We start from the raw sequence: 19,574 nt of genomic DNA, 5'->3' as shown, positions 1-19,574 counted from the left end.
TAATAGCCACTGGATTGGGCAAATTCATGGAGGATAAAGTGATTATTAGCTTTGGCAGCTAAATGGAGGGGGAATGGAATGGAGTATCCTAGAGGAGGGAATGCCTGGCTAACTGGAATCCTCATGTTAGGTGATGAGGTTACCTTACAACACAGAGAGAAAGAGACAGAGATAATGTATAGCATTTTAAATTCTAAATCCTTGCATCGATTCCTCTGTTGCTGCCACCGCTGTGCTGGTGCTAAGTGAAAATAAACTAAAACAGAACTGACGGATCTTTAGGTTTGTTTTGTTTTAAGTACCTGATCTTATCTAGTTTCATTTGAATGAGAACAAATTTATGTAACACCACAAGTACTCATTAAGCAATAATAAATAATAAACATATACCAATAGAACAGAATGAAATTCCTGGGGAATATTAAAGGGCTTCTTTACCCTGATCAAGATGTCCTACAAAGCGCTACTAGAGATATGTTGGAAGCTGTTTTCCGGATGCCTCCACCATGGAGATGACAGGTCTGTGAAGAGGAGAATGGGGAAATGGGCTGCTTCCTTCCTCTCTTATTGGTTTAACCTTCCTAATGCCAAGGAATTGGAATCTTGCATTGCAGCTTCCCATTTAATGCTGGGCAAATTTGTGAGCTAATGTGAGATGCCTTGGCATCCACTTCCAACCCATGTAATATTTATTCCTGAGAACAACTGGGAGAGCTGTTAGACTTTCCATCATGGATTTTTAACAGTGGAGAATTGATATTATAATTGCATTATTATATTTAATGTTGACTGCATGTGTGGACCTTCCATCTATTATGGACTGATGACATATGCATTGAAACTGCTATTGCACATGTAATTGCTATGGTATGATATACCTCCATATGAACAGAGGATTGATTTTCAGATGCTTATGTACATGATGACCTTTTGCATTGCCTGCTGTGGTCTTCATTACACTTCATATTTACTTTGATTCATATTCCAACATTTGAGTATTGTTTATTTCATGAGAGGTGGTTCTTAGTTCTAGCAAGCAATTGGCAAATTAAGCAATGGCTTTCTGTCACCATAGCTGAGAAGGTAAATCCCCAAAGATCCCAGGAGAATATCTTGTATCTGCCTGTCAAGCTACCCAGTGCTGATGCATGGCTCCCATATGGCTTACATGATTCTTAAAAAGCAAAGGAAGCCCAAAGCCCCAAGGTCCACAGCAGTATCTGCAACCAAACCAAACTGTCATACAGTGATGAGCATATTTTCAAGCTCTCCATCATTCGCCAGCAGGCTGACAAAAAGATCTGGAGAACCTGAAGGCCTGCCCCCTATTTTGAGACAATTTGGTCTACCCTAATAAAAGTGGGAAGGTTATATGTGGTTTGGCATATTTTTCCTATGCATTCAAGAATTCCGTTATTTCCAGGGTGAGTAACTGAAGTGCTTCAGGCAGAAGGTACTACTCTGTTGAGTAGACAAATATACAAGGCAAGTTAACAAAGTGCTCAGCCTTGCTGTCATCCTGAATATGCTTCCCTATCTCCATGACTCCTGGCACTTCGCTCGCAGGTGACTGTGTGAATCAGGGGGCTTTTGTAAGCATTGCAGAGAAAGCACACCATGATGTACATGCTATACCTTCCCTGGTAGGAGTTAAATTTGCTCTCACAATCATGAGAAGCCAGGACTCCGCGTGGGGGCAAATGTCTTACTTTGCGCCTGGTTCTTTTACACATGGCTAACACAGTAATGGAACCCTATTTGGGCATTCATTCGTCCTGGTGAGAACAAAAATGCCCTTCCAACAGGCACTGTGTCTACTGGGAACTAAACAGGAATCATTCACATTTCCACATGGAACCTTTGTTAAATCCAGTGCTTTTGCACTCAGCACTCAAAGTAAAGTTCAATCTGAGCTAAGGCTTTCTGTTCAGTTTTATTATTTATTTATTAGATTCCTATCCCGCCCTTCATCCCAGTAGGAGCCCAGAGTTTTGCCAAAAGAATTCACTGGTGCCCTGTAAGCTGGCCACAAAGCACCCTGTGATGGGAAGCTTCAAGTCGCTAATCTCTCCTTTCGTTAATGATCAAATGCAATTGATGCAGCCACTTGCCTAGTCTGGAAAGGCTTCTGGGCCATCAGGCTGCACACCAGGCAAGTAAAGGGGTCATGATAGCGGTGTCCATGGTGTGGCTTGTCAAGGGCTCCTCAGGGTTTCAGACAGGAGCTTTCCCCAGTTTCATCTGGCACTGCCAAGGGATGAACCTGGACTTCCTGCATTGAAAGCATGGACTTTCTGCCACCCAGAGGCACCCTTTCCCAAAAGGGGAAGGCCCCTTTCCTAGCTCCTGACTCCACTCCAGGCGCTCATTGCCTAGCGCAGGGTAGGCCAACTTGTGGCCCTCCAGATGTTGTTGGACTCTGACTCCCATCAGCACCGGTCAGCATGGCCACTGGCCAGGAAGGTAGGAAGGTGTCACCCAACAGTATCTCGAGGGCCCCAGGTTCTCCGTTCCCTAGCCTAGAACACTGCCACACCAAAGCTCTTTCAAGCAACATCACTATGCATCACAGCAGCCTTCCCTACCCTAGTGCCCTCCAGATGGTTTGGACTACAACTCCCATCAACCCCAAGCACCACAGACATGCTGGCTGGGGCCCAGGGCTGATGGGAGCTGTTGTTCAAAACTTCTGGAGAGCACATGGTTAGACAATACTGTATGACTGTGTTGGTTGATAGTGTGATCCTACACAAATTTTCTTAGTACGGTTCAATGGGATTTACTCCCAGATAAATATGGATGAGATTGAAGAATAATGTCAAAAAAGGTTCATTATTCCTTCTTTCTTTCTGTCTCCCCTTTTGCTCCTACTTATCAGAATCCCCACACACACATTAAGCTGAGCCATCAGATTCTCCTTGCTTCACTCTTTCACTCCCCCTTCCTTTAACTTTTCCTTCTGAGCCTGGTGATTTTTTTTCTTTTTTGGTCGCTGTTCCAACTCCCTGAATATTTCTCTTTCCCTAAAGTGTGCTGTGGGTGATGTGAAAACACTACATTTTTTACTAAGTCGTGCTTTTATCTGCCATTCTTCTGTCATCTTTGATTCCCATGCCCAACTTGAGAACACTGTACTTTGTTGGGTGTGTTTTTAAAAGAAACTCAGTTTTTAAGGAGGCCATGGTAGAAAAGAGCTGCTTCTGTCAGACTAATTACATCATTACTGATCAGAAGTGACTGTAATATCTGGGGAGGAAATGTTGGTTGAGGCTGAATTCTAAGGAAATGTCTTTCACCTGTTCTTGTTTGATACTTTCTTCTGACAAAACTGTTAAAATGGTTAAAGAGAGAAGGAAAGCAAAAGCAAAGGAGATAGAAACACGGTTAGAACCCTAAATGCAACAATGCATCGACTAGTACGTAGGGACAAAGAGAACTATTACAGTAGTTATTGTATAGAAATAGAAGAAGACAACAAAAAGGGTAGAAAAAGAGCCCTATTCCAAAAGATTAGAGAAGTTAAAGGGAAATTTAAACCAAGGGTAGGGATGTTGAATAATCAACAGGGACACACACTGACTGACCGAGATGAAATCAAAGGAAGATGGAAGCAATACACTGAAGAACTCTATAAAAGAGATGCCAGGATGACAGATTCATTCATGGAGGAACCGTATGATGAAGAACCAGAAATTTTAGAATGTGAAGTGAAAGCTGCTCTTAAAATACTTGGAAGAAACAAATCACCAGGAACAGATAGCATATCAAAAGAGTTGCTACAAGCAACTGAGACTGAATCTGTCCAAATTTTGACAAAAAATTGTCAACAAACATGGAAAACTAAACAATGGCCCATAGACTGGAAGTGTTCAATATATATTCCAATTCCAAAGAAAGGGAATCCCAGGGAATGCAGTAATTATCGAACTATTGCCTTAGAGTTGCTACAAGCTACTGAGACTGAATCTGTCCAAATTTTAACATATCACATATTTTGACATGTCGCGAACGTACATTGGTGAATGGAACGAACCAAAGAATTTCAGAAGGAAATAACCCTGTGCTTTATAGATTACAGCAAAGTCTTTGATTGTGTAGATCATGGGAAACTATGGAATGCTTTAAAAGAAATGAGGGTGCCACAGCATCTAATTGTCCTGATGTGCAACCTATACTCTGCATAAGAGGCTACTGTAAGGACAGAATATGGAAAAACCAATTGGTTCCCCATTGGAAAGGGTGTGAGACAGGGGTATATTTTATCATCCTACTTGTTTAATCTATACACACTAAATATCATACAGAAAGCAGGATTGGACCAAGATGAAGGAGGTGTGAAAGTTGGAGGGAGAAATATCAATAATTTCAGATATGCAGATGATACCATACTCTTAGCAGAAATCAGTACAGTAGGGCCCCGCTCATATGGCGGGTTCTGTTCCAGACCGCCACTGTAAAGCGAAATCTGCTGTAAAGTGGAACACATTGACTAACATTGACAAAAATGGCACCCGACGCCCGAAAAATGCTGTAAAACTGGAACAAGTGGCGTAGGAGCGGGGTGTTTCTGCAATTGACAACTGCTGTATCAGTGGAACACTGTATAGCGGAGCACCACAAAGCGGGACCCTACTATAATAATTTGAAATGAATTCTGATGAAAGTTAAAGAGGAAAGCACAAAAGCAGGACTACAGCTGAACGTCAAGAAGACTAAAGTAATGACAACAGAAGATTTATGTAACTTTAAAGTTGACAATGAGGACATTGAACTTATTAAGGACTATCAATACCTTAGCACAGTCATTAACCAAAATGGAGACAATAGTCAAGAAATCAGAAGAAGGCTGGGACTGGGGAGGGCAGCTATGAGAGTACTAGAAAAGGTCCTCAAATGCAAAGATGTATCACTGAACGCTAAAGTCAGGATCATTCAGACCATGGTACTCCCGACCTCAATGTATAGATGTGAAAGTTGGACAGTGAAAAAAGCGGATAAGAGAAAAATCAATTCCTTTGAAATGTGGTGTTGGAGGAGAGCTTTGCACATACCATGGACTGCGAAAAAGACAAATAATAGTGTGTTCAAACAAATTAAACCAGAATTATCACTAGAAGCTAAAATGATGAAACTGAGCTTATCATACTTTGGACACATCATGAGAAGACGTGATTCACTAGAAAAGACAATAATGCTGAGAAACAGAAGGGAGTAGTAAAAGAGGAAGACCAAACGAGAGATGGATTGATTCCATCAAGGATGCCACAGACCTGAACTTACAAGATCTTAATAGGGTGGTTCAGGACAGATGCTGTTGGAGGTTGCTGATTCATAGGGTCGCCATAAGTCATAAGCCACTTGAAGGCACATAACAACAACAAACTTTCTTCTAACAGAGCTGTAGAGGTGCAGCTGTAATGAAGCTGGAGTGGTGCCATTATAGCTGGCCAGTTGCTGGCTGCACGATGCCCATCATCAAGGGAAGGTGATGGTCCAAGCAAGGGGGAAGTCAGAAGTACCAGGTCCCAGGTAGATTGGACTATGAGCCCAGTCACGATCAGCACCTTGGAGAGGAACATGGCTAGTGATCCAGCAGCTAAGGCAGAACATACAAGCTGTTTCAAGCAGTGTTTGGGAGCAACTGGCAGACCTTTATAGTCTGCGCTAGAGTGTTCATTGATAAGAGGTTTCATCCTCTGAATGTTGCACCTGGCCAGTGAAAGTGTCAGCACCTTTGGCTTCTTCTAGAGCTGGAGATTTATTTATTTATTTATTTATTTATTATATTTATTAGTCGCCCATCCGGCTGGTTGTCCAGCCACTCTGGGTGACGTACAGAATAAAAACATACAAATACATTAAAACATTAAAATCTCAACAATATAAAAAACCTAACCCACCCCAGAAGCCTGCCTGAACAGCCAGGTCTTGAAGGCCTGGCGGAAGCTCATCATAGTGGGGGCGTGATGGAGATCGTTTGGGAGGGAATTCCACAGAGTGGGAGCCACAATAGAAAAAGCCATCTCCCTAGTCCTCACCAGTCTAGCTGTTTTAACTGGTGGGATAGAAAGGAGGCCTTTTGAGGCTGATCTTGTTTCACGGCGTCCTTGATGAGGCTGGAGGCACTCTTTCAGATAAACTGGGCCGAGACCATATAGGGTTTTAAAGGTCAAAACCAACACCTTGAATTGGGTCCGGAAAATAACCGGCAACCAGTGCGACTCCTTCAGCACTGGAGTGATGTGATCTCGCCGGCGGCTGCCTTTAATCAGGCGAGCCGCCACATTCTGTACCAGTTGTGGCTTCTGGACCATTTTCAAGGGTAACCCCATGTAGAGCACATTACAGTAGTCTAGGCGATTCAAGCTGTGGGAATATCTCCTCAGGGTTGTTTTGATTCTCCAAGGAACCTGTGGCTCAGTGACTGGAGTCTGGTGGCAGATGTGTCTCCTTGAGGTTTGGCAGAGGAGATATGGGCTCCGGTGCCTACAGCTCCATGTAGAATGACCAGAGAGTGGATCCATCTCTTCCTTTGGGCTGCAATCATCAGGGGACTCAGCCTCCAAGGATTTCTGATCTGGGACTATGACACCACTTCCATGCCACGTTTTGATTCCAAGACCCACTTGGTGCAAGTGCCTTCTTGGTGTCATGTTCTGGCAGCCACTATGAGCTGTCCTCCTCCATGGCAGCTACAAACGAATGTGAGAGAAGCAGTGGCCGCCACCAAGAGAGCCAGCCAAACAGGCAGGGACATCATGGAAGGACATCTTGGAAGCTGGGAATAAACCACCCTTTCTTTTGCAAAGCACAGGGAGAGAGGAGAAGAGGAAAGCAGCCACCACAGCCAGTACAGCAGCAGCTGGAACATATAGTATATATGTCTACAGAGACAGACATGTAGTATAGTTTCCAAATTCCCTGAAATACTAGTTCTCTATTCAGCACTGATTAGCCCTCATCTTGAGTACTGTGCCCAGTTAAGAAGGATGCAGACAAATTGGAACACCTTCAGAGGAGGGCAACAAGGATGATCAGGAGACTGGAAACAAAGCCCTATGAGGAGAGACTGAAAGAACTGGGCATGTTTGTTTGTTTATTAGATTTTATATCACACCCTTCCTCCTAGAAGGAGCCCAGCGCGGCCTTGAGAAAAGAAGACTGAGGGGAAATATGATAGCACTCTTCAAGTACTTGAAAGGTTGCTACACAGAGGAGGGCCAGGATCTCTTCTTGGTCGTCCCAGAGTGCAGGGCATGGATTAATGGGCTCAAGTTGCAGGAAGCCAGATTTCAACTGAACATCAGGAAAAACTTCCTAACCGTTAGAGCGGTATGACAATGGAACCAATGACCGAGGGAGGTGGTGGGCTCTCCAACCCTGGAGGCATTCAAGGGACAGCCACTGTCAGGGATGCTTTCATTTGGGTTCCTGCATGGAGCAGGGGGTTGGTCTCAAGGGTCTTGTAGGCCCCTTCCAACTCTACCATTCCATGATTCTATGATTCTATGAACATGCAGTGAAGAGAGGGGCCCACATTGCACATTGATAAGCTTTCAAATGTGGACCAAGGTTTGGAGTTTTTTCAGAAAAAAAGACAAGACGGTCAAGTGATGGGGAGGAGGACAGAGAGAGAGAGAGAGAGATGATTGAGGTGCATAAAAGTATGCATGGTGTGAAGAAAGTAGACAGGGCCTTTCTCAGAATGCTAGAACCCAGGGGGGTCATTCAGTGAAGCTGAATGTTCGGAGATTCAGGGCAGATAAAAAGGACTTCTTCATGCGGTGGGTAGTTGGACTGTGGAATTCACTCCCACAAAATATGCCCCATGCTTACCCTTCCATTGCTCAAACCCTCATCTTAGAGCAGTACGACAATGGAACCAATGACCTAAGGAGGAGGTGGGCTCTCCAACCTTGGAGGCCTTCAAGAGGCAACTGGAGAGCCACCTGTCAGGGATACTTTAAGTTGGATTCCTGCATTCAGCAGGGGGTGGACTTGATGGTCTTATAGGCCCTTCCAGCTCTATGATTCTATGAATCTGTGACATCCACACAACTCACAGCTGCCCGGGAAGCCTGAAGTGGGAGAGGTACCCAAACTCACCAGTCCCAGAACACAGACAGGATTCATCCATCCATCCAATCCTGTCTTGCCTATCGGCACTCTTTTTTGCTGTTGTTCTTGGGTTAAGCAGTGCCAGCTGGTGGCTCTGTGTTAGCTTCAGATACTTGGACAGCTCCTTGAAAGTTCAAACTAAACCCAGAGTAGATTCCACTCTCCCACTGACATGGAGCTATCAGCTGCCACAGGGGTCAAGTGACAAAACTGTACCCCAGCACCTTTGTTGTCCTTCCTCCCTTGTAAAAAATCTACCAGAGACTGTACTCTCCAGGGGGTGGGGTGGGGGGAGTCAATGCTATCCCTGCAATGTGGGATTCCAACATTTCAAGCCCTATCAAAACCTGGGGGCCTGAAATACACCCTATAAAGCCCATTTTTAGTAGAGCTGCCTCTAAAGGGAGATGGAGGGACAAACTGTGAAATTCTTTCTTGGATGAAACTTCCAAAGATTGCCCAGGGAAGGAAAAAGAGTTTTGACATGCAAAATTTCTCAGGGGTGTGTGCATGCGTGCGTGCATGTGCTTGTATAGGGAGAGATATCCACATGTATCTAAGTGGCCAGGAGCTTTTTCTGGAGTGGAATGTCAAGGTTTATGTTTGGATAAAATGCCCAAGTCATTTTGAGGAAGGGGAAGGAAACCACTAGTGAAATTTCTCAGACAGTGTTTGTCCCTAACATCTCAACCCATTCTACCAGGAAGCCTTTGTGTACTAAGCAAGCGCTGTTCCAGGAGTGTGCCCTCCAAATATTTCTGTCATGTGCAACAGGCTTTGAATTAGGCTTTCTGGTAACAGGCAGGAAAACAAGTGTACTCGCTCGCTCACATTTGTGAATCTTTTTGTCTGCCGAATCTTGTCTTCTTTTTCCCCGACATAAACACAGAGAAACATTCATTCGCTGTCTTACAGGAATAAGGTATAAATGACCAAAATCATGTTCTTTTGCAAGGTGAGAGACTCAAAACATTTTTTCCCCTTACACATACATAGTCTGGTTTTCATGACAGCTTTGCTGCAGATTTCAGCAGAAGCAGGAGACCCTGTGCCATTTTCCATCTGTTTGTCCTCCGTTAAACATCCGGCCTCAGCCCAAGGTTGACAACAGGCCCCTGCTCTGTTTTAACCCTTGTCCAGTCCCAGTCCAGTTTAAAAATAAAGAACCATAAGAAAAGGCCTTAAAGTTCCCCTCTACTTAGATAGCAAATTGAGCAGACCCTTCCCCACTATGGTAAGATGGCTTTTGTATTCCTATTTAAAGTTTAGTGATTACTGCTAAATTTGCATTTATATACTGTACCTGGGTCTGCTGTGCCAATCCCGTGCTCCTCCTCCTCCTCTGAGGACTTGTCCAAGGGAGGCATGACAATGCCCTTGTGGAGCTCTGTCCTGCCTTGCCTTCCATTGTATGACCTGTGACTGTGGCTATGAACTCTACCTCTGCCTGCCTCCATAGTTGCAAGCCTTTCTGGCCTGCGTCGACCTGACCTTGGCAGGACTTGGTACAATCTGTGTTCTACAGCCTTGCCAACCTGCTGCCCTCCAGATGTTTTGGAATACAACTCCCATCTACCCCAGCCAACGAATGATGGGAGCTGTAGTCCAAAACAGCTGGATGGCAGCAGGTTGGCAAAGGCTGGTATACAGAGAGTACCATGGAGTGTGCCATGTTCTTTCCTAGCCGTAGTTCTTGGCCCTTGGCCCAAATAGCCACAGGTAGTTCCTGGCACCTCTACCATTCCCAGGTTAGAACTGAGGATGTAAAAGTGAGAGGCAGATTTGAAAACCAGCACCCCTATACAATACAGGGGCTCAGAGCTCTATGAAGTGTGGTATACAAGTGAAATCTGTAAATCAACCACACTTTCTCAAGCCCATCTGCCACAATTGCATATATAGTAGGAGCAAGTTCATGCTCAGGAGTGTAGAATGAATTCTTGTGTAACCACAATGGCACAAGTCCAAATGACACAAAGGCACAAGGGGGGGGGCTCAGCAAGTCTGGGGAAACCTTTACAGAAATACAAACATCTTGCGGGTGGGGAAGAGACCTGAAGCAACTCACCATGGCCATGAAGTGCTGAGTGCCGGTTTGCAGGGGGCGAGGGAGGGTGGAAGACTGGGGGGAATGGAATGGAGTATACTGGAAAAGGCCATGGCTGGCTGGAATGCTGAACAGGAGCACTCCACAGCACGACATTTGTGGGGATAAATAAACCAACCTACCTCATAGGGTTGTTGCTGTTAAAGATTACAATTTATAACAAGGCAATATGCACAGAACACTTTGAACATTCAAATTACTATTAAATTACTATTTAAAATGTTGCTGTTAAAATGTATAGCTAGATAATATGGGTGAAACACTTTGAACATGGAAAAATGCTATATAAATTAGTATTAAAATTTTAATAGGGCTGTCGAGCAGATTACAGAATTTTTAGTTGGTTTAGGCTGCAGTCCTACGCACACTTAACCTGGATGCAAGTCCCATTGAGCATAGGTGGACTAGTTCTAAGTAAATGTGTATAGGATTGCACTGATAATCATCCGTCATTTAATGTTTTTTAAAAATTGCATATTTCAAAAGCATCAGTGTAGATGCATGTTTGAGATGATAAAGGAAGTGTAGGTTCAGCAAAAACTACCACTCATTAGAAAGAAGGGTCATTTGTAACATTGCCCTTTCAGTTTTTATTATACACTCCAGAAGCAAAATAGTCTTTGAAAATAAACAAATGGGCTCATAAGTCCACTGATTAAAATTCCCCTCCTCCAATTAATCAACAGGCTTGAGTTTATAAATCTACTAATTAAACCAAATAAACTTTACACCCCTTGAAATTAACCACTGAATCAATGCCGTTAATTTTCCATTTTTGCATCATACCTCATCTTAAAACAATCTCAGTCTTCTTCATCCCTCCAGCTTCCAAGAAATTAACCAGGAATTAGCAATTTAGTTCAGCATGGAATTTTTAAATTTATTTTTATTTAACAGCATTTATGTACCGCTTAATCATCAAAAGCTTCAAGAGCTCTACCTAAGATGAATGAGAAAGTTCAGTAACTTACCTACAAGCATCCATTTGCAAAATCCTACAGATACTTATTTTTGTGGGAAGCAGAGAAGCAATCTTCTAGTCCTCAAGATATGTTTAACTCTGTCTACAAAAGATTTCATCATCCATCCTGTGCCCTGCACATCTACCTTTGCAGTGAAGAACTTTGTCATAGCCCATGCTAACACAAATGTGTGTTTGTGTGCATGCATGCATGTGTGGTGTGTGTAGATAGATAGATAGATAAATATCAGACATGGGAAGCCTGTTTGTTTGTTTGTTTGTTTGTAACATTTATATCCCACCTTTCCTCCAAAGAGCTCAAAGTAGCATACATGGGTCCCTCTTCCCAATTTTATCCTCACAACAACCTTGTGAAGTAGGTTAGGTTGAGAGGCAGTGACTGACCCAAGGTGACCCAGTGAGTTTCATGGCTGAGTGGGAGATTTGAACCCTGGTTTCCCAGACCCTAGTCCAACATTCTAACCACTACACCACACTGGTACTGAATACCCCAATAGCAGCTAATACCCCTTTTAGTGGGTTTGTGGTATGGTCCTGAATTTCCAGTGGGATGGGTGTTGGGGAATGCATGCAATCTATAGTAGTCTGTGCTGCGGCAGCAACTCAAAGCCAGCCCATGTTGAAAACAAATCTCCAGAGAGGCTGCACTGAAAGATCTTGGGTTGTCAAAGCTTTTCCAAGAAGAGATGCTGGTTGATCGTGAAAGAAAGAGCAACCTGGGAACACAGATGTCTGCCTTTCTCCACATGTAATGTCACAGTCATGGTCCCTTGCCCCAGGATGACCTTTCTGTTCCCGTGACAGCACAGAAGTCTAAGTAGCTGGGGCATTAATGCTACTCCACACAACGTTGGATTTCTTGTGGGTTTTGTGCCAAAGAATGAAACGCCGTGTTCTCTGTTCATTCCTCATAGTTCTGAGCTGCAGCTCTTGATCAGTTGCAAAGCTGGGATTCAGTTTCATGCAGCTTGAAACGACACAGAGCTCAGTTACCACAGGAGGCAATGGATAAAGTGCTGTAGTTAGACTGGGGAAGCTGAGTTCAAATTCTCACTCAGCCATGAGATACACTTTAGCTAGTGATCATCTCCCAGCCTGACCTCCCTCACAGGGCTGGTGTGAAAATGAAATGGGGGCACCCCACATATGCTGCCCTGAGTTCTTTGGAAGGAGGGGTGATATGAGTGTGTTGAACACAGGCTGCAGTCCTAGGCATCCTTATTTTGGAGTAAGTACCTTTAAGGATTTATTTCCAGGTAAATAACCTTAGAAAGATGACCTCTCAAAATCTTTCACTCTGTTAGTGGATGGTGAAAGGAAGGGGTGATGGAGTGAAACTCTCAAACAGTTTTTCACAGAAAATTCTCTTATGTGAAATATTGGCTCACTTAATGTTGAGTGGAGTTCAATTGTTAGTTCACAAGTGCAATGCAGGACTGGAAAAAGTCAGAGTCAAAGCCCACTGCTTCCTTCAAGGATATTTAAACAATATTAAAACTGGATCAACAGGTGTGCCAAACGTTCACAGGTGTTTATTTTAAAGTCAGCAAATTCAACTGACTCCTAGAATTAAGACGGTTTAGAATGTTTTAACTCCTGCCATATCACTTTGAGAACATTTTGCTGAAAAGTGGCTTGTAAGTGTTCTAAATCATCATAATCATCATCAATCGATCAATTGCATTGATGTCCTGCATGTCTTCCATGAAACTCAAGATAATTTATGATCTTCCTTTTCTATGGTTTGCAGGTGGTATCCCATCGAAGCTGGTCTCCCACTGAAGTAGCAACCCAGAACAGTTTAGCTTCAGTCGGTATAGGGCAGCCTCTGCCAACCTTGTTCCCTGCAGATGTTTTAGACTATAGCTCCCATTAGTTCCATCCATCATGGCAATAATAATAAAAATTAGAATAAGAATAAGAATTCATTTATGAATCACTTCCCATGAGATATCCCAAAGCTATTTGCAATATAATAACTGTCAGGCTTAGGTGGGCAACACAGCCTTTTTCCAGACAGGACAGTAGGAGTTAAGGAAAGAGTAAAGCCTTTAATTGAAAGCACTTGGGAGAAACGCCCAAGGTCAGGCTGCAGCTGTAACAGATCAAAGAAACAGCAATAAAAGGCTTGAGTAAGCACACAGAGGTGTGGGGGTAATAGGAATGTATTGGAGTTGGTTGGAGAGAGAGCGCGAAGGAGCACGGTGTGACAAACCTATTGAAACAAGTAAAGTTTCTCTTCCTGAACATCTTGGCTGGTGGTCTATTATTTCATCCTGCAGCAGGCATAACAAAGCACGCTAAAACGCTACTGGACTTCTGGTTCTGCTGGTTAATTGAAGCTGTACACTCTACAAAGGGTTATGGGCCCAGCTCCACACCAGTAACAACCAGTTTGCTACCAGTAAAGAAAGCTTGTGCTACGCCGGACAACCAAAGGAAGCTGAGCCGGTTCCCCATGAAGGTTCCCCATGCTGGGTACATGTTCCCAAGGGAAAGAGAAAGGGAAAATTGGCTCCCAGAGCGAAAAAGGGATATGTGTTGGGGTTTCAACATGTTAATTACCGTGTGTGGGTTCCACAGGATGGTAATGTAACACTCAGCAGGAGTGTTAGAACACAAGAACAAGACTCAGAGAACCACAGAACATATGTAACTCTAGATTGCAGTGACACAAATGGTTTAAATGCAACAGAGCCTGCTCAACAGATAAAACAGGAAAGGGAAGAAACACAAAAGGAGATAGAGAGAAGCAGCTCTGATTCAAGTAGCAGTGCAACAAGCACAGACACAGAAACAGAACAGGAACATGAAACAGAAACATTAAGGAGGTCAACACGACAAAACATAGGGAAACCGCCAGAACGTTTCAAAGTAGCAGCAATACAGGGTGAGACCAACAGTGAGGAAAACAAACAGTGCAAAGTTATAACAGACAGTGATACCCTGTTCATAAATAGCATAAGAGCACGAATGGAAAAGTATGCTCAAGAAGGTGACAGTGACTGTGCATATATGTGTTAAATGTGTTCATCCACAAAGAATGTAGAAAAGTGTAAACATGCCTGAAGACTATAAAATGTAAAGCAATGTAACTGTGTAACCAAAGAAATGTATACTTGTAACTATATTGTATTGCAATGTCTGTCTGGAAGGTGGGGGCTGTCAGGCTTAGGTGGGCAACCCTTTTTCCAGACAGGACAGTAGGAGTTAAGGAAAGAGTAAAGCCTTTAATTGAAAGCACTTGGGAGAAACGCCCAAGGTCAGGCTGCAGCTGTAACAGATCAAAGAAACAGCAATAAAAGGCTTGAGTAAGCACACAGAGGTGTGGGGGTAATAGGAATGTATTGGAGTTGGTTGGAGAGAGAGCGAGCGAAGGAGCACGGTGTGACAAACCTATTGAAACAAGTAAAGTTTCTCTTCCTGAACGTCTTGGCTGGTGGTCTATTATTTCATCCTGCAGCAGGCATAACAAAGCACGCTAAAACGCTACTGGACTTCTGGTTCTGCTGGTTAATTGAAGCTGTACACTCTACATATATAAAAACAGTTAAAACAATTTTGTATATAAACATATTTTTTAAAAAAAATATTAATTTAAAACAACGACAGCACATACATAAACTCAGTTTCAAATCCAAAACAGATACCAAATGGGATAAATATTTTGGAAGGCATGTTGAAAATGGAATGTTTTTAGCAGGCACTGGAAAGATAATAATCTGTCTGATATGCAATGGGAGGGAGTTCCAAACGGTAGATGCCATGACGTAAAAGCCTGATTGTGACATTGCGTAGAACAGATTTCCTGATAGGATGGTATCTGTGGGATGCACTGATTGGCTGGGTATATAGGGGAAATAACATAAAAAGGCATACATGAAATAACATACAAAATGTGTTATATTAGGGAGAATTGCTTGCAAAATATGTGTAATAGGAGAAATGCACTTTAGAATGCTGACAAATTTTCTTTTCTAAAGTGGATGTGGGAATGCAGCCATTTGAATTTAAGATTGGGAAAATGAGAGAGAAAGCAACACTGATGGATTCACCTGTCTTTAAGAGGAGTGCACAGATACAGCCTCTCAGCACAGGGGAATAAAGGGCGGCATCAGTGGTGGGTGTGGCTATGGCACTGGGTTCCCAGGAGCTGCCCAGGGATCCTGAGTGCAGACACTAGGGCCCCATCTGCACTGTACATGTAAAGCAGTATCATTCCACTTTAAACAGTCATGGCTTTCCCCAAAGAATCCTGGGAACTGTAGTTTGGCATAGTGGTTAGAGTGTTGGACTACGACCTGGGAGACCAAGGTTCGAATCCCCACACAGCCATGAAGCTCACTGGGTGACCTTGGGCCAGCCACGGCCTCTCAGCATCAGAGGGAGGCAATGGTAAACCCCCTCTGAATACCGCTTACCATGAAAACCCTATCCATGGGGTCTCCATAAGTTGGAATCAACTTGAAGGCAGTCCATTTCCATTTTGTAGTTTGTTAAAGGTGCTGAGAGTTGGTAGGAAACCCTTATTCCTCTTACAGGGCTACAGTTAGCAGAGTGGTTTGACAATCATTTCCTCTTACCAGATTTGGGAATTGTTTAAAGTGGTATTACAGTGCTTTTAATATATAGTGCAGATGGGGCCTCATCCTGCCTCCATAGTTCAAAGGAAAAGGAAGTAAACCAGTTCTTTGCTTCACCAGTCAACCCAAAATATTATCCTCTCCCTGAAATCTTTGTCAGCCTCCCCCAACCTGGTGCCCTACAGATGTTTTGGATGATGCCGTCACTCTGATTCCCCACGCTGATGCTACTTTTAACTTTGTAAAATATTGAAGATCTAAAGCTCACAACATTACCCTGCACACAGGTACAAGTTATCTCTACACATGCATAAGTGTTTGTGTGAAAGAGTGTACACTTCTTGATTTGTGCAACTCAACTGTTGTGTACACAGACTACACCGATTGAAAGTTAACATGCGAATAACTGTACACGTTTGCAGCTCAGCTGTAGTGTGCACATTTGGGCAGGATGTACGCCTCTATGGCTCTCTCAGATCGCATGCAGTTTGGCCCTATCAAGCCAGATGTTTATTAGCCATAATGACACTGGAAGGTGTGGGCAGGAAGAGTTCTTACAAGCAATGGAATGATCTGTTCATTTCAGTTCTCTCAATTTCTCATTTTTGCAATCTTAAATTCAGTTCGCCACACTGCTGCAGCAATTTGCAGATTTTAAAAAAAATCCACATGAAAATTCTTCAGCATTTTAGCACAAATTTCTCCTAAGAAGCATGCTTTTGTATGCAGTTTTGTATCCATTTCTCCTCATATAATGCATTTTACTGTGTTATTCTCACTAATCATTTTTCTGCACACTTTCCCCTATGCATTTTTGTAAATGTTTGCAAAATTCAGATAACTGCGAATTTTGAAGGCTTGCTGTGTTTCAGTATCAAGAGCAAGTTTGATCAATTCAGGTTCAAATGCAAGCTCAATTCCACCACCACCCATCCCTACCTCTTACCAAGTAATGAGGTAGAAACAGCCTGCATGATTTTCCTTGTGTCTCATGTAAAACAGACTTTATTTCTGTATTTAAAAAAAATTAAATGTGGAAATTTAGAGAAGGGAACAGAAATCTCTGTAGAGGGAGCAAGCTCCTACAGACCTCCTGATAAGAATGATGAATTTCCCTTCATGCCCAAATATCGTTTCCAGTTTTCTTTCTGGCATTCCATTAACCCCAGAACGCTTTTTATTATTATTGATTACATTTATACCCCACCTTTCTTTTCATGATAGAAACCCACGGCAGCTTTTGTCTCTTTAAGTGGCATATTACCCACAAAGGCTTTTGGATCCCATGAGCAGAGCAGAGCATTATATATCTAGGTATGACAGCCAAGTAGTGTCATTCCTGCGGTTTCCTTAACAAACTTCCACTGAAGGTTTGATTGGATGGGCGTGCAGCTCCATGTTGCAGTGCTCTCCTGAGGAAACCAGCCATGAGAAAAAATCACCGCTTTTTGGCTCCACTAACAAATTGTCTGCTCGGCTTCAACAACGCTTTCCTTTGATTTTTCTGGATATTTAATGAATGCTGTGGCACACCCCTGGCTGCACAGCAGGACTCCTGGTTCCTGATATATCACTGGCCAAGTGAGCAAGTAGGTTTGAATCAACTTTCCATGTGGACTCCAAATTGACCCTTGGGAGAATTTGGCTGGCAAGTGCAAGAACCTATCCTTTTGCTGAAAATGTGGCTTTCACACCAAAGGCATGAAATAGGGGGTGAATGGTCGCTGCAACTTGGAAGGGTGGTATCTGGGTCCTGGGGGGACTTCAGAAATTCTCCTAACCCCAAATTTGTCAGCCATTCCTTTCAGATGTTTTGGACTTTGCACGCAGAAGGTCCCAGGCTCCACCCTGGCATCTCCCACCGAAAGGACCAGGTAGGAAGTGATGGAAAGACCTCCTGCTGCACGAGACCTGGAGTGCCTCTGCCTATCAGAGTGGACAGTCCTAGACATGATGCACAAATAGTCAGAGCCAACATAGGAGAGTTTCCCACTGCCAGCCCCAGCAGAGCCATGAGTGGGGGATGGAGGAAGGCAGGAATCAGTGTCTGAATGGTCCAGCAAGAGTTTTCAAAGTGTTGGCCCTAGCAGGGAAGACTCTGCTCCAGACAGCACTGCTGCTTTCTGTGTTCCTACAAACACACACACACACACATCCTACGGTGGGGGAGGGATGCTGTGGCCTTCCAGATGTTGCTGGGCTACAACTCCCATCATCCCTGCCCATTGCCCCTGCTGGCTGGGGTTGATGGCGGATGGGGTCCAACAACATCTGAAGGACAGCCCATTGGCTACCCCTGACTGACCCATTATGTCAGGTTGGCCAAGGCCTGGTCATGCCAGCAACCATCTATCTGTCTTTTCTGTCAAATTTAGCAAGGATGTGGGATGAGAGAAAACTCTGCCCTCAGCATAAGCAGACAGGTCTGCTTCTTGAATTAAGCCAGCCTTCCCCAACCTGGTGCCCTACAGATGCTCTTGGACTACAAGTCCTATAAACTCTGACCATTGGCCAAGCTGCCTGGAGCTGATGGGAGTTGGAATCCAGCCGAGGGGCGGGCGGCACAGTCACTCTCGCAGTCCCAATGCCACAATCTCACTTACTCTCAGCAGAACTGTAGCTATTTTGGGAAGGGGGAGAGTAACAGCAGCAGAGGTGGTGACCCAGCCTACCAAGAGGGACCTTCCATCTCCATGGCAACAGAACAGTCTCTGATAACCACCTGAATGCTTAGCATAGGCTTTTCCATCCAAGCACATTACATTCTGGGAAAGCACTTCCCAGAGCACCGAGGGATCAGTTTGCACAAGTCCCACAAAGCACCCAAGAATCATGTTAACAAGAAACGGAATTAAGCATGCAATTCCCAGCACATTAGCTGGACATGGTGGCCTGGTGGCCTGCCTGTAGCAGGTGATGAAGAGAAAAACAAGGAAAAGTGTGAATAGTGTGGGGAGATTGGACAGGGAGCCATTTGTCTTCTCCTCTCAAAACTCTCGGACTCAAGGGCGCCCGATCAAATTGATTGGCAGTAGAGTCAGAACTGGAAAAAGAAAATCCTTCTTCACTGGGAGATATAATTAATTTATGCCATTCCCTGCCACAAGGTGCATTGATGGTGAACGGTTTAGGTCACTTTTCTTTTTTAAAAAAAGTATTGCACAAATTTGTGGTGGGTAGGCCTAGCAGATCAGATCATATATGTTTGTTGTAACTAATCACCGGATCATCACAAAACAAAGAAGGAACACAAGATGACATCAACAGACTTGCACGCTACATTCACATACGCAACTGTGTATGTTTTGTGTCTTGTTCTGCACATTCCTTCCTGCCTGGTGAGATAAGCTTTTGTGTGCGCCTCTCTGTGTAAGCCTTTGTGATCTTCAAAAACATATAAAAAGGGGAAGCAGGAAAAGGGGGGGCGCAACCCATGCTTCACCTTTTGCTGTGAAATGTATGTTGTTTAGCCCTACTGCAGTAGATTTTGAATAAAGCCTTGAATTCGCTGGCTACTTGTTTGATCTCTTCTCTACCCGAGAGAACCATAAGAGTTTTTACAACAGAGCCATTGGGAGCAGTTGTTAGGGGGGTGGCACAAAGTGCCATCCATACACCAGTGACATGCAGTACTATTTCTCCATAACATCTTAGTCATGTGAGGCTCAGCATGATCTGGACCATTGTCTGGGTGCCGTGGGAGACTAGATGAGGGCCAATGAATAAACTGAGTGTGAACCCTGGAAAGATGGAGGCACTGTGAGCCTCCATCTGTCTGGAAGAG

Source organism: Rhineura floridana, chromosome 15 (genome assembly GCF_030035675.1).
Source record: "Rhineura floridana isolate rRhiFlo1 chromosome 15, rRhiFlo1.hap2, whole genome shotgun sequence".
In the NCBI taxonomy this organism is placed as follows: domain Eukaryota; kingdom Metazoa; phylum Chordata; class Lepidosauria; order Squamata; family Rhineuridae; genus Rhineura; species Rhineura floridana.
This window is presented reverse-complemented; position numbering follows the sequence as displayed.